At 42.1% G+C, this 15526-nt stretch overlaps 1 pseudogene; it reads left to right on the top strand.

Moving 5' to 3' along the window:
- Window positions 1-902: 902 nt before the first annotated feature.
- Window positions 903-2533, top strand: LOC114645454 (uncharacterized; annotated as a pseudogene).
- Window positions 2534-15526: the final 12993 nt, after the last annotated feature.

Below are 15526 nucleotides of genomic sequence, written 5' to 3'. Positions count from 1 at the left end.
ATTACACTAAGTGTTGTCATGCTGGCAAGGTGTCTTTGCCACCGCTATCCAAACCCCCTCTTTTTTTAGAAGACCTGTTGACTGGCAAGAACCCACTGTCCCGAAATTACTGTGATCATATCAGGGAATACAACTCTGCTTTAGCTTTCGCATCAATGGGCGCACACATCGCTCAACCATCTGGACAAGGACCGTATGCTTTCAGAATCCACGGTCAAATTTATCACCAGGTCTCTCCTTTATATACCAAGCCTGACACGTCACTACAATACGGTCAGCTATATATCTTTGATTCTGCTAAGGCTACCAGTCAAAGTTTGCAAAATGAATGTAATAGCGCTTGCAGTGACATTTTGTTGCTTCAACTAGACAACATGATACGACAGGTTAATCCCTTCGCAAAGTCTTACATGCAAATGCATGACATTATCACTCACGATAACCCTGTTACTGCTGTACGAATGGTGTTCATGGAAAATCCAAGTCTGGATATGAGAAGGTATAACGCCCCGTCCTGTCAAACTGATGTTGCTGCTATCTTTGTAGGTGAAGACGGGGAACCTCCTGCACAACGTGACATTTGCATATATCCAACGGGAGATGCTTGCAAGCGTATCTCTGTTCTCAATATGAACTGTGACCCCATAGTTTATCCACTGCTATTCTCTTACGGAGATCCAGGCTGGCACATACAATTGACTCATGTTGAGGAAAAGCGAACCGCGAAAAGAACGTGAGTCACACAGCTCCAATTTTATGCTTTCAGGCTTGCCATGAGATCTTCATTTAGTGTCTTGCATTCCAGTGGCAAACTCTTCCAGCAATACATCGTCGACGCAAAAATGTCAGAACAGAAGGCACGCGTTTACATTTCCTTCGGTCACATCAACAACATTTGCGTGTAGAGCAATACAGGGGACTTATGGATGCTGTCACTGCGAAAGCACATCACCATGACCTCCGCCCTGGACAATTGATCATTCTTCCCTCTACCTTTCAAGGCAGTCCAAGGTACATGCAACAGAACTACCAAGACGCGATGGCAATTGTCCACAAATGTGGAAAGCCTGACTTATTCTTAACCTTCACCTGCAATCCTGCTTGGCCGGAAATCTACAACGCCATTTCCCATCATGAGCAAATAGAACACAGACCTGACATCGTTGCTCACGTCTTTCATATCAAACTGCGGCATTTTCTAACAGATATTCTGGAAAAGAATATTTTCGGCAATGTTCTCGCTTACATCTTCGTCATTGAATTCCAAAAACGAGGATTGCCTCATTGCCATACGTTACTTACACTTGACTCACAATCCAAAATAAGGACCAAGGATGATATAGACAAATATGTCTGCGCTGAGCTTCCAAATCCTGAAATACACCCTCGACTTTTCCAAATTGTCACCAAATGCATGGTGCATGGTCCGTGTGGCACGCTCAACGCCAAATCACCTTGCATGAAAGATGGCACGTGTACCAAAAATTTCCCGAAAGACTTCAACGCAGAGACTCAAGAAAACACACAAGGATACCCCATATACTGCTGAAGACAAGGGAGAACTGCCGTTGTTGGCAAATACGATATCGACAACCGTTGGATAGTTCCTTACAATCCGTGGCTTTCTCAGAAATTCAATGCTCATATTAACGTTGAAGTTTGCGCGTCCATTCAATGTATCAAGTATCTTTATAAGTATGTGTACAAAGGACACGATGCTGCATCAATTGCACTTCATAGGGAGCCAGCCGATGATATTTTTCAACATGACGAAATACAGACTTTCCTTGACGGTAGGTATGTTAGTGCTCCTGAGGCTATGTGGCGTTTGAATGAGTACAGCCTTTCAGAAAAATCTCACGTGATTACCCGATTACCAGTTCATTTGTCGGAACAATAAATCATCTTTTTTCATGAGGGTCACGAGGAACAAGCGCTCCAAAGACACGCCCACAAAAACACTATGCTGTTAGCATGGTTTGAACTCAACAAAACAGATCCTGAAGCTGTAGAGTTACATCACACTGATATTCTACAACATTACACATTTCAAAAATCCTCTGGAAAATGGAAAAAGAGAATCAGAGGAGGCACAAAAGTGATCGGTAGAATGCCTGTTGTTGCCATTAACGACACTGAACGTTATTACCTCAGACTTCTCCTTACCCGTTCTGTGGGTGTCACAAGTTTTCACCATCTACGGACAGTCAATGGTGTCGAATGTGACACTTTCAAAGAAGCTTGCCAAGAATTAGGTCTTTTTAAAGACGACAAGATATGGCATGATACTCTTTCAGAGGCATCCCAGATACGAATGCCACGATTCTTGCGAGAAATGTTTGTTTTCATCTGTGTCTTCGGTGAACCACACAACGTTCCACACCTTTGGGACACGCATAAACTCTCCCTTTCCGAAGACTTTCTCACAAAATATTCCACAACCACCGCTTGCATGTATGCTCTCGCTGACATTAATGACATGCTGCAACCACATGGCTTCAACCTGCACAAATTACATCTACCCCCCCACTGACATTCCTCCACTGTGTCATTCATCTCCCACCTTCAATGCTCAGGCTGAACACTCACACGCTGTAGAACACTACGACAAACTCAACACAGAACAGAAACACGCTGTTGATACTGTTTTACACACTGCATATAGCAATTCCCATCCCCGATGCTTCTTCTTAGATGGTCCTGCAGGAACAGGGAAAACCTTTGTGTACAAAACCCTGATTCATACCATCAGAGCTAGGGGATACATTCCTACAACCGTAGCATCTACAGGAATAGCTGCAACATTATTACCGGGTGGACGAACTGCCCATTCTGTTTTTAAAATACCGTTGAAGCTGAATACTACTTTCACATGTAACATCAAACCTTCCTCACCACATGCTCAACATCTTCTACAATCCAAAGTTATTATATGGGACGAGGCGCCAATGACACACGCATATGCATTCCGGGCAGTTGACAGGTTATTATGTGACCTCACGGGGTGACACGCAGCCTTTGGGAGGCAAAACAATACTATTGGGTGGAGATTTCCGACAAATTCTCCCCGTCATTATGCGTGGCTCCCGCGTGCTTACTGTCGCCAGTTGCATTAACAAGCACCCTTTGTGGCGTCACATGCATGTTCTTACACTGACAACAAATATGAAAGCTCTTCCTGAAGAACAACATTTCGCACAATGGCTCCTTGATGTTGGAGACGGGATAAACGGAACACCTGTCACATTGCCTTCACATTGTTTTCCTTTAATTTCTTATCCCGTTCAACCACTGTATGGCGACATTGACTTCTCAACTGTCACTCTGGAACAACTCAGCGCGCGATCTATATTAAGCGTCACCAACGAAGACTCGCTACACCTTAATGAACAAGTGCTAAAACTTATCCCTAACAATGAGGTGACTTTCACGAGCGTGGACTCCATTCCCCGAGGAATTTCTTAATAGTCTTACTCCTACTGGCTTGCCTCCACATAAACTCAAAATTAAAATTGGATCTGTCATCATGCTTCTCAGAAACCTCCTGCCTGCAAAAGGTCTTTGTAATGGCACTAGACTGTCTGTTACCACCATTCACCGCAATGTACTGGAGTGTAAAATTATCACAGCTGCTACCTCACAAACTGTCCTTATTCCCCGGATATGCCTGACCCCATCAGATTCAAATTTGCCTTTTACTTTTACCCGAAGACAATTTCCTGTTCGATTGGCATTTGCGATGACAATTAATAAGGCACAGGGACAAACTTTCAAAAAGATATGCCTTTATCTGCCAAAACCAGCCTTCACTTACGGACAATTATATGTTGCTCTCTCCAGAGTTCCATCTTTTCATTCACTTTCTGTTGTGTCCTCAAACCCTCCCCTTTTAGACAACTGTGTCTTTCCAGAAGTGTTCAACCATCAATAAATAATTATGAGGCGTTTGTTATGCCGCGGGTTCACTATTGTGTTGTATTTTGCTCTCTCCAGAGTTCCATCTTTTCATTCACTTACTGTTGTATCCTCAGACCAACCCCTTTTAGACAACTGTGTCTTTCCGGAAGTGTTTAGCATTCAATAAATAATTATGCGTGAGATTGAGCATTAACAGGTCTGTGATGCCCTTGGATGTCCCGTACTGCACGCGCGCTACACTGAATGGATCAACGTCTGTCTACCCGGCGCGGAGAGGCGTGGGTAAGCCGTTGAACGCCATTCGTGCTAGAAACCGGGGCTCGCATTTGTTCCCCATGAACAAGGAATTCCCAGTAAGTGCGGGTCATACGCTCGCACTCATTACGTCCCTACCCTTTGTACACACACACACCCCTCCCCCTCGCTACTACCATGGTCGGGTGACACAAGACATGGCGTCAATCCAGCTGTAAGCCACGTTGACTGTTCATTTGCCTTCCATGGCCACCGCTTCAAATGTATTTCATGGAAACAACACTTCTTTCAATTTTATACAGATTAATGCATCAGGTAACTGCACGTGCGCTACACTGAATGGATCAACGTATGTCTACCCGGCGCAGAGAGGCGTGGGTAAGCCGTTGAACCCCATTCGTGCTGGAAACCGGGGCTTGCAATTGTTCCCCATGAACGAGGAATTCCCAGTAAGTGCAAGTCATATGCTCGCACTGATTAAGTCCCTGCCCTTTGTACACAACTCACTACTACCATGGTCGGGTGATTTGGTGGATTATATATAGAAAAGCAGCCAGAACCGCAAAGAACAATGAAAAGTGTACGTGACTCACAGGTGCATGTGGACTGTGCAAAGAGGAAAACGACTCAGGTGACGAGTTGGGGGAGGGCACATGAGCAGGCAGTGCATACTGAATGAGAAATCAGCAGACTAGCATGACGGAGGGGGCGGAATGGGCGTCCTTCCCCTCTCCTCCCTTTCCGCCCTTCGCGCCCAAGCGCCGTCCACCCCCGTCCCTTGCTCTGGGAGGAGAAGGCGCGACGGCGGTCCTCCAGTTTTCAGTCACGGACAATTGTACGTTGGTTCGTACTGTGCATTGTTACAGTGTTACTTTTCTTGGTGGTTTATTACATTACGGATTTTTCAAATGTTAATTTTTTCCCTGTGCTTAAAAATCATTACAAAAGCGGCCTGATTATGCGGCGTATGGTACGCCGCGGGTTGGCTAGTAATAATTAATCCATATTACTAACCGAGAATGGTAAACCGGAAGGCACAGACGCAGGTCTCTGTAAACCGGAAGGCATGGACGCAGGTACATGGCGATGGGACCATGAGACATGATGCGCAGGCGCCTACAGCGCGCGTCTCATAAACCGCAAGCGAAGTCTGATCCACCGCGAACAAAGGAGTCACGAACCAAAAACGAAAGAGCTCAACTAACGTGAATGAGAAATGAAGCAACAACGCGCCCATAGCTAATGACTAACGACACAGCCACACAAAAAAGGGGATTCTGCGCTGCACCCCAGAGTCAAACGGAAGAGGCTACGGAAGCCCCACAGGTCCACAAAGATAGTACGGAAGGCGCGTGAAAGTACGAAAGGCGCATGCGTCTACAACGCGCTTCTGAACTAAATGGCCACACTACACAGCATGGTCCACGCGCTTCTAACACACCTACGGAGGCCCCACAGGTCCACAAAGATAGTACGGAAGGCGCGTGAAAGCACGAAAGGCGCATGCGCCTACAACGCGCTTCTGAACTAAACGTCCACACTACACAGCATGGTCCAGGCAATAAGAATAAACGAACTCTCCGTATTAAACGTATGGCATCCTCACACGTCCAAACCATATAGCATATGTGCATCACATTACAGTGATGCATTATTAACAGTACAACCACAGAAAACGCTCCGTATTAACAGTAAGTGCAATCATCCATATTACTAACGGTAGACAATGGATAACTAATGGAGTCACAGTCACGGCTCCAAAACGATCCTGCTCAACTAACGGAGCTACAAAAATGAGCTCGCCTGGATAAAACAAATGAACGCAGGCGCCTACAACGCGCTTCTCAAACAACACAACCAAAGGAGTCACGGCTCCAAAACGAAACATCTCAACTAACGGACATACAGAGGCGAGCCCGTCCGAATACCATTAATGAACGTAGGCGCCTACAACGCACCTCTCAAACAGCAGAGTCAATAGATAAACAGCGAAGAAAGGAACGACAGATGGCCGCTAAACAATTCCGCCAATTAGCTGACAACGCATTCTGTAATGAGTCCACTATTAGTGGACATTCATTAGGATTAATGAATATACTTCCTTTGTTTGTCATCTACACCTTTACACTCCAATATATCTCATACATTCATCAATGTATTTCGGGTTACCCAACACCGAGGGTAGGTGAGCGAAGCAAGCAGGGGGCGGAGCCCCCTTGTCTAATAACTAATTTGTGGTGGGCATACTGGTACAACAGGTGGGTGCTGCACATTGGTGGTGGTTGAAGTGGTTCCCCATTGTCTATGTTAAGCAGAAAAGTGCTATAGAACCCTGCTCGCTTCGCTCGCGAATGCGTAATTGGCAGAATTGTTTAGCGGCCATCTGTCGTTCCTTTCTTTGCCGTTTATCTATTGACTCTGCTGTTTGAGAAGCGCGTTGTAGGCGCCTACGTTCATTAATTGTATTCGGGCGGGCTCGCTTCTGTATGTCCGTTAGTTGAGATGTTTCATTTTGGAGCCGTGACTCTTTTGGTTGCGTTGTTTGAGAAGCGCGTTGTAGGCGCCTGCGTTCATTTGTTTTATCCAGGTGGGCTCGTTTTTGTAGCCCCGTTAGTCGAGCTCTTTCTTTTTGGAGCCGTGCCTGCTTTGCTTGTGGCATTTCAGACACTCGCTGTAGGCGCCTGCGTTCATTGATTCTATCCAGGCGGGCTCGTTTTTGTATCTCCGCCAGTTGTGGTCGTTCGTTTTGAATCAGTGCCTGCTTTGCTTCCACAGTTTCAGACGCGCATTGTAGGCGTCTATGTACATTGTATTTGTCCATGCCGGCTCGTTTGTGTAGCTCCATTAGTCGAGCTGTTTGGTTTTGGAGCCGAGACAGTTTTGCTTCCGCGGTTTCAGAAGCGCGTTGTAGGCGCCCATGTCTATTGTTTGTATCCATGCGGGCTCGCTTTTGTAGCTCCGTTAGTTGAGCAGGATCGTTTTGGAGCCGTGACCGTGACTCCATTAGTTATCCGTTGTCTACCGTTAGTAAAATGGATAATTGCACTTACTGCTAATACGGAGCGTTGTCTGTGGTTGTACTGTTAATAATGCATCACTGTAATGTGATGCACATACGCTATATGGTTTGGACGTGTGAGGATGCCGTACGTTTAATACGGAGAGTTCGTTTATTCTTATTACCCGGACCATGCTGTGTAGTGTGGACGTTTAGTTCAGAAACACGTTGTAGGCGCATGCGCCTTTCATACTTTCAGGCGCTTTCCGTACTATCTTTGTCGAACTGTGGGGCCTCCGTAGGTGTGTTAGAAGCGCGTGGACCATGCTGTGTAGTGTGGCCGTTTAGTTCAGAAGCGCGTTGTAGGCGCATGCGCCTTTCGTACTTTCACGCGCCTTCTGTACTATCTTTGTGGACCTGTGGGGCCTCCGTAGCCTCTTCCGTTTGACTCTGGGGTGCAGCGCAGAATCCTCTTTTTTGTGTGGCTGTGTCGTTAGTCGTTAGCTATGGGTGCGTTGTTGCTTCATTTCTCATTCACGTTAGTTGAGCTCTTTTGTTTTTGGGCCTTGACTCCTTCGTTCGCGGTGGATCAGACTTCGCATGCGGTTTATGAGACATGCGCTGTAGGCGCCTGCGCACCATGTCTCATGGTTCCATCACCGTGTACCTGCGTCCATGCCTTCCGGTTTACTGAGACCTGCGTCTGTGCCTTCCGGTTTACCATTCTCGGTTAGGAATATGGATGGTGAAGGGGTCAGAGAGATAGTTAACCAGTAAGGAACCAGGGAAGATGAGAATTTGAGAATGTACCAGGCCATGATGGGCAATATACCCAGGACATCAAGAAACACCCTACCCTTTTGTAAAGATGTAATGTTATTATGACTTATCTGAATGATGGCACTAATTATTACAGCACTATACTAAAAATGAAATTGGCTTCCAAGAAATTTTGCAACTGCTTGCAAGTGAAATCAAATTACGGTAAAAGCCTTACAATGTGACTCTTGTTATTAAATTTCAATAAGAATTGTTCTATAGGTATCATTGTCATTCTAGTCCACACATATTTTTCCGTGCTGTTCATTTACAAGGCTAGTCTTTTCTGAAGTTTTCATGTTATTTCCATGTCTGCATAGTTTTTTCCTCCATTACTTTAATTTTCCCACCACAGTTAAAAAATATACATTTTAGGGTAATTGTCACCATATGAGTGAATGAGAGAGCAACCTATCCAGCACTTGCACTGCACCCAGTTCTTAAGTGCATCTTCAACAGTGCACAAGAAGATAAATGTTGTTCTCTTACTAACAGTGTCTTTCATAAATAAAAGTCAGGTTAAAGAGTATTACTTTGTCTCAGTAACACAATGCCCTATCCTTACCCATGGAAAATAAGTGAACAATTTGGAGTACAGTCAGTGTGAATGCTTGCTTTACTTGAATAACACCATTTAAACTGAGAACCATTCCACTCATGCGTACGTCCTGCCAGCATGTAATCCTCTGTGTAGAATTTCCTTCTGTAAAGTTTATTGTGCATGTCGATAATGCTAATATGTCCGACTATCTTTGAATAAATATATGATTTGATTTCTTTATCATGCATCGTAATAAATACAAATCAGATTATAAAAAGTCTGTTCTTACCCCAAGAGCTAATAAGCCTGCAAAAAGATGAGCAACAGATTGGAAACATGTCACATTTCAAGAGACATTCTTCCTGCAGCTGCTTTTCACCTGGACTTGATCAGACAGGACATAGTGATAAGGGAATCTCTAACATTAAAGTTCAGTCTTCTGTCTTATTTTTTTCTGCTTTCTCAAAGCAAGCTCAATGCAAAGACGGAAACTGTAACATTCATTTATCGAAACAAACTCTCTGTGTTTGGTTCTGTTATTTTCAGCGTCTCTCAATCTTCCTTTTGCTTTGCTTAGCAAATATACATGGTCTTCAAGTTATGTTAACAACACAGATTGCCCTGAGCCCTGAATGAAGACTCCCCATGTAATTCTTAACAGGGAGCTCTATATGACACACAATGGCTTTGTTAGGGGGACTGCTCTGCTTGGTCTTATGTCTCCATCTCAAATGGCTGTTAAGGAGCAGGGTGTTTATTTTTTCCCTCTTGATGTTTGCGCTATGACTATACTGTTCAGGCAAAATACAGAGCTCTGCACTGTAGTTAATGCCAAGGTGATGTGGAGGTCGCTGTTTAGCAAAAGCTTGGCTCAGATGTTGAGCACATCTAATAGTAAACACATTTTGAAATATTACCTCAGGAAGATATTTCTCGCCCTACAGATACCGTAATCATCATTTTCAAAATTGTTCCTCAAGTCAGCTCTCTGTACCTCCTGATCCTTTTGTAAGCCAAATGAATGTAAATTTTAGTTGTGTTTGATGATTGCTTTTTTTGTTTTATCATTATATAATGCCAAGGGCTGTTTTGCTGCCTCACCACTCCTGAGACCTGGCTTCACCATTTCTGTGGAGTTTCTCTTTGTGGCTGCATTGGTTTACTTAATTCACTGCACTTTACTCACTTATTCATGTCTGCCTATGCACAAGTGTGTCTTATTCACAGTTTGTTCCAATGCTGCTAGTATAGTCGCTGTTTCACCATGATGCTGTAATGGAAAAAAGTCAGTTTAGAATAACAAGGAATTAGTGAATTACAGCAAGTAAAACCTGAAACAATATTAACCAATACCTTAAAAACATGTTCCTCACAGAGCATTTCTACATATGGGATCAGAGACATAGCCTGCAACTTCCAGTATCCTAAGCCTTCTTACAAAGTGCACGGTGCTAATTAGGTATAAAAATGTCTCCTCTTCCTAAACAATGGATGCCACCTGCTTTTTATTGTTTTATCTGTTGTGAGGTGCAAGTAAGGGAGAGAAGAACCATAGAAAAGCTGGGGTGCCAACCGAGCCACCCCGTTTTTGCTGCCAAAGTCCAAATAACTGAATAAAAATGAGCGTGCAGTGGTGCAACAGGAATATGGCACAATAATTACCTTCCTAGCCTCTGGGGCATCTCAAGTAAGTCAGCTCTCATAGCAGGTCATGAGGGACTGTGTTTCTCAGACTGAGACACAATACTCAGGCAGCCCTCGAATTTATATTGTTCTGACTGGAAGAGGCGTGGATTAGCTGATGGTGGGCGTGGCATAGATGCCCTCACTGGACAACTTCTCAGAAGCTACAGAGGAGAAAAGAGATGGTATTGTTAGGGTCCGTGCTCCCTCTTGCCCCAGTAGAGTAGTGCACACCTTGTTGTAGCCCTCAGGTGCCCAAGTGCCACACCAATTAGTTGTTTTAGACTTTTTATGACCCAGTGAACAATGCATGGCTGTGTCTTTCTATCAATGAGAATGCCTTTCAGCTCCTGAAGTTGTATTATCACCTCTTCCATAATGCTGCGTTCCTTTCTACATTCTTCTCATCTCGCAACTTTTTCAAGCTTGAATGCCACTGACCCCTTTGTTTCTTGTGATGAGACCTGAATATGTTGGATGCAGCTTGATTTTTCATAATCACAGGGCAGTTATTGGATTTGATTTGATCAAAATTTGAGACATTTATTGGTTTTGTTTGTTTGGCACCACAATTCCTCAGTTTTCCTCTGCTCAGCTTTTTTCACGGCTCAGCATTCATAGCCATATGCTGGGACTACAAACACCTTTGGCTTAACTGTTTTCACATTTCAAGTCAATTCAGCTTCTCTGGATTTAATTAGCCTTTCCAGGGTTTTTCATGTTTTTTTTTTTCCTGGAAGAAGATGTTTTATTATTTCCTGAGTGCAATCTCCATTCATATGGATCTTTGATCACAGGAAGAGCACATTTTTATCAGGCTTTTCTTGTTTATTATATATTTCCACTTGCTTGATGAAGTCAGCTGACCATCCCTTTGCTCTCTCTTTGCACAAACCAGCATATCACAATTTGCACTTCATTTTTTATTTTCTTTAGATCTTCATTATTTTCAGCTGCTAAATTACCAATATCATGGACTTATCTAAGATTGCTGATATCTTAATGTGATTCGATTTATGTTGTCTGAATTCTAAAATTTCTTATGAAGGTAAGCTAGTTGGACAGAAAAAGTAATCAAGTCTTGATGGACCCCACTTTCCAATTTTTTACTCACTTCCTACCACTACTTCTTGAGTGAATTGAAAAGCAGTGTTAGAAGTAATAACATTTTATTTTCTTTCCTAATTTAAATTTTTCTAGTTTCTCAGGGGTGCTGCCGCAAATAGGCATGACTTGAATGCAGTCAGCTATTTACACTGACCCCATGTTAAGTGGCATCTACAATTTGTTTCCACAAAGGAATGACCTTGTAAAATAATTTACATCTTGAACAACCTTAACAACCTTCAACCAGTGCTAGTTTTGTGACCACAAGTTGTGTTTTGCCCTTCAATTAGTTTTCTAGTCTCAGATTTAGTGTATTGACCCAGGTCTGTCTGACCACTTTTTGGACTTTACTTTCTCCTGAGACACTTCTGCCTGGAGTTTTTGTTTCCCTCTCCTCTGTTGTTAACTGGACATACAGTAGCTCCACATTTAATTACAGTAATGGACAGATATTACTGGGTTCCATTTATGTTGAACAGTTTCAAACTATTTTGTTCTGTTGAGCATTAGAACAAATATGCATCTTTATGCATATACATTATATAAATCATAATCTGTAAAGTTTATAATTGAATTTTACTTGAGAACTTGATACAGCACTCTGAGCTTGCACTCAGTGAAGAACACTACACAAAACTAATCTGAATTGAACTGAAATTGAATTGATACTGTGAAAACAAAAAAATATCAAATTGGTCTTTTTATTGTTGAGTCAGTCTCAACAAAAGGTGTGTACAGCATGAGTATAAGAAGGTTGGTATCTCATTATTCTCAGACGCAGCTTTTTATTCCCCTTCTAACATCACATCCTTCACAAACACATCAAGAGGATGCACCTGTATCTCGGCACATTTCACCTGCTGGTTATCTCTGCGGTAGACTAGTTGAAATTTCATTGCATGATCTGTCAGGTCCTGTCAGTAAACCACTTCAGCATATTCAGACTTGGATTGCACGTTTTCAGATAAATCCACTCTTGACCTCTCTCCTCTGGTTACTGTTCCTTCCAATTTGACTTGTAACTTTAAAAACTATTGAAACAACCACCTTAGCCAGCTTATAGAAAATAAGAACATAGGAAACTTGACAAATGTAAGGAGACCTTTCAGTCCATCAAGCCTGTTTGTTTAGCTAACAGCTAAGCTGAGCCAATATTGCATCCAGATACTTCTTAAAGGTTGTCAAAGTTTCTGCTTCACCTTCATATCTCAGTAGTTTGTTCCAGATTCCCCCAATTTAACTTCCATTTGTGTCCTAAATGATGTGATACACCCTTAAACTGAAAGACTTTACCGATACTACTTTATCAGTTCTTTTGAGGATTTTCTGCTCGAGACTGTCAGAGTACGATACTCCCTTAAATCCTGGGATGCACTTCATTGCTCTCCGTTGCTCTCCGTTGCACAGTTTCAAGTGCTGCTTTGTCTTTCTTGTACACAATACTCCAGATGTTGTCTCATAAGTGTATAATATAGTCTAAGCATAATGTCCCTCGATTTATAGTCGACAGTTTTTATGACATAACATTTTGTTTGGCTTTTTAATCACTTGTATACATTGCTTAGACAATAAAAATGTTGTGACAACACAAATGTGAATTTCCCATTGGGATTAATAAAGTATCTATCTATCTATCTATCTATCTATCTATCTATCTATCTATCTATCTATCTATCTATCTATCTATCTATCTATCTATCTATCTATCTATCTATCTATCTATCTATCTATCTATCTATCTATCTATCTATCTATCCTTTCCAGAGGTTGCTTCCTGTAGGACAGCGTCTCCCATCTTGTTTTTATAATTGATGTTCCTTTAGCCCACATGCATCACTTTTCAATGTTCTACATTAAACTACATCTTCCAAGTGTTCGCCCCACTTCCGGGGCTTGTCCAGGTCTTTTTGAATTCATTTTTGCTGCCTCCTCAGTGTCTGCCATTGCTTCAGTTTTAGTGTCATCTTTGAATTTGACAAGTTTGCTAACTATATCTGAATCAAAGCCATGAATATATAAATCAGAAATAGTAGTGGTACAAGGACAGACCCCTGAGGCACTCCATTGATGTCTTCACTCCATGTGGAGCATTCTCCTCTTGTCTGTACTCTATGTCACCTGCGGGTTAACCAACTTGAGTTGGTTGCAGTTTTGTACTATATCTCTGATACCTACAGCTTCTATTTTTACAATTAATCTTTGGGCTGGGACTGTACTGAAGGATTTTTGAAAGTCTAAGTGAAGTATGTGGTATGCTTTGTTTTTGTCAACTATTCCAGTTGCTTATAAAACCTATGCTATTATTTTGTATATTAGTTAGATAGATACTGCGGTGGGTTGGCTCCCTGCCCGGGATTGGTTCCTGCCTTGTGTCCTGTGTTGGCTGAGATTGGCTCCAGCAGACCCCCGTGACCCTGTGTTCAGATTCACCAGGTTGATAGATAGATAGATAGATAGATAGATAGATAGATAGATAGATAGATAGATAGATAGATAGATTCTAAATGTGTAAATAGTGCATATTTAGAACATTTTTAGAACTCCTAACTCTGCTACATCTGTAGCATTTAAACTGCCTTCTGACATATCATGTGCAAATGTTACAGCTATTATATCGAAAACAGATAAACTCAAAATGCTGCCAGAATCAAAAGAAAAAGAAAATCCTTGGAGATCAGTTTGTTCCCATTCACTGAGCTGAAAACCCCATGGAGGCATCATTATCACCCTGCAATTGCACGCTGTATTTAACATCATTTAAGGCTGTTCTGACTTTATTTTTCATACATGAAACTCCTCAGTATAACTGAAAAGTTTCTTCTTTTCAGAGTAAGGTGTGACTTCTTCTAGCGTATAACATCTTTTAGTGCCATTCCTTTGGTTTCAGCTATTTCAGGATTTTTGTATTTCCCTTTCCCTTCCAATACCTGAAGCATTCAGCTCTGTTTGGTCTTGTCAAGTCAGCATCCTGCTGTGTGGCCAACAGTCTACTGTAATTAACTCCATTCCATATATTTTAAATTGCAGCACTACAGTTTATTGCGTAAAGCATGATGAAGGAGTGTGGACTATAAATAGCTATATAAAAATGATGAAAGCAGAAGACATGTGATGTTGCTAATAAAACATTTCCGAACACAGTATATCATACATGTACTTTGCTGTCTTTCTTCCTTAACTATACATAATAACCTCCTTGCAAGTATGTGATTTTATCAGCTTTGCATATGATAATTTCAACCTTTACATAGTATTTGTGATTATTTTATCAAACCATGAAAAAACATAAAAATGTCAACTATGGCAAAGATGCAACTAATGGGATTTAATAGTCTTATTCATTAGTGAAGGTGCCCTAGCCAGGATTGGTTCCTGCGTTATGTTTGATGTTGTTGGATAGGCTTTGCCTTTCTCTGCCACCTAACACATTTGTTGAAGATAGAAAATGGATAGATTAATAAAAGATGATGCAAATGCTCAAGGCTATACATTTGATATTAAATTATTATCAGTCACCAAAATGGACAAAACTGAAAACCAAGACACTGTTTGCTTCATGTGCCTCAGTTGTGCCATTTTATTTTAGATCATTCATTTATCCATCTATTGCCTAACCCACATATTCTAAATAAGAGTTACAGGCAGAATTGGTGTTTTTTTGGAGCATTCAGAGTATGGCAGGAGCTACCCCCAAATCTACTCATTAAACTCACCTACATTACAATCATGATGTGCAGAATCATGTTTGGCAGTTGCTGAGTACACCAAACAAAGTGCTTAGAATAATTGCATGTAAAAAATAGCCCAGCCATTTGACTTCCTCCAGAACAGTTCATTCTGTAAAAAGTTTATATCTGTCAGTGCAAACCAAAGGGCATGTAACACGAAAAGGAAAACTCTCTAACCCGGTCTCAAGCGTAGATGAACACATGTTGGATAGTTGGCCAGTAATTCTTTACAGAGGAGATTAGTATTATGATGTCCCCCACCCTAGAAACTGTGAAGGCATGCATGCCATGGAATTTTAATTCTGTTGACATCTACTTGAGAAGCATCAGGTGGCAGATCTCTCCCATGTGTCACCCGTTAATCCGGCTGGTGAAAGATGAAGAGAATTAAACAGCCTCAACTCGTCCTCTGACTGCAATGATCCATCACAGCATGCATTGGAGTTAAGTGGAGTGCCATGAAATGAAAACTCCAAC

Source organism: Erpetoichthys calabaricus, chromosome 2, assembly GCF_900747795.2.
Source record: "Erpetoichthys calabaricus chromosome 2, fErpCal1.3, whole genome shotgun sequence".
NCBI classification, from domain to species: Eukaryota; Metazoa; Chordata; class Cladistia; order Polypteriformes; family Polypteridae; genus Erpetoichthys; species Erpetoichthys calabaricus.
The sequence above is the reverse complement of the archived record's forward strand: the minus strand, read 5'-3'. Positions and strand labels throughout refer to the sequence as shown.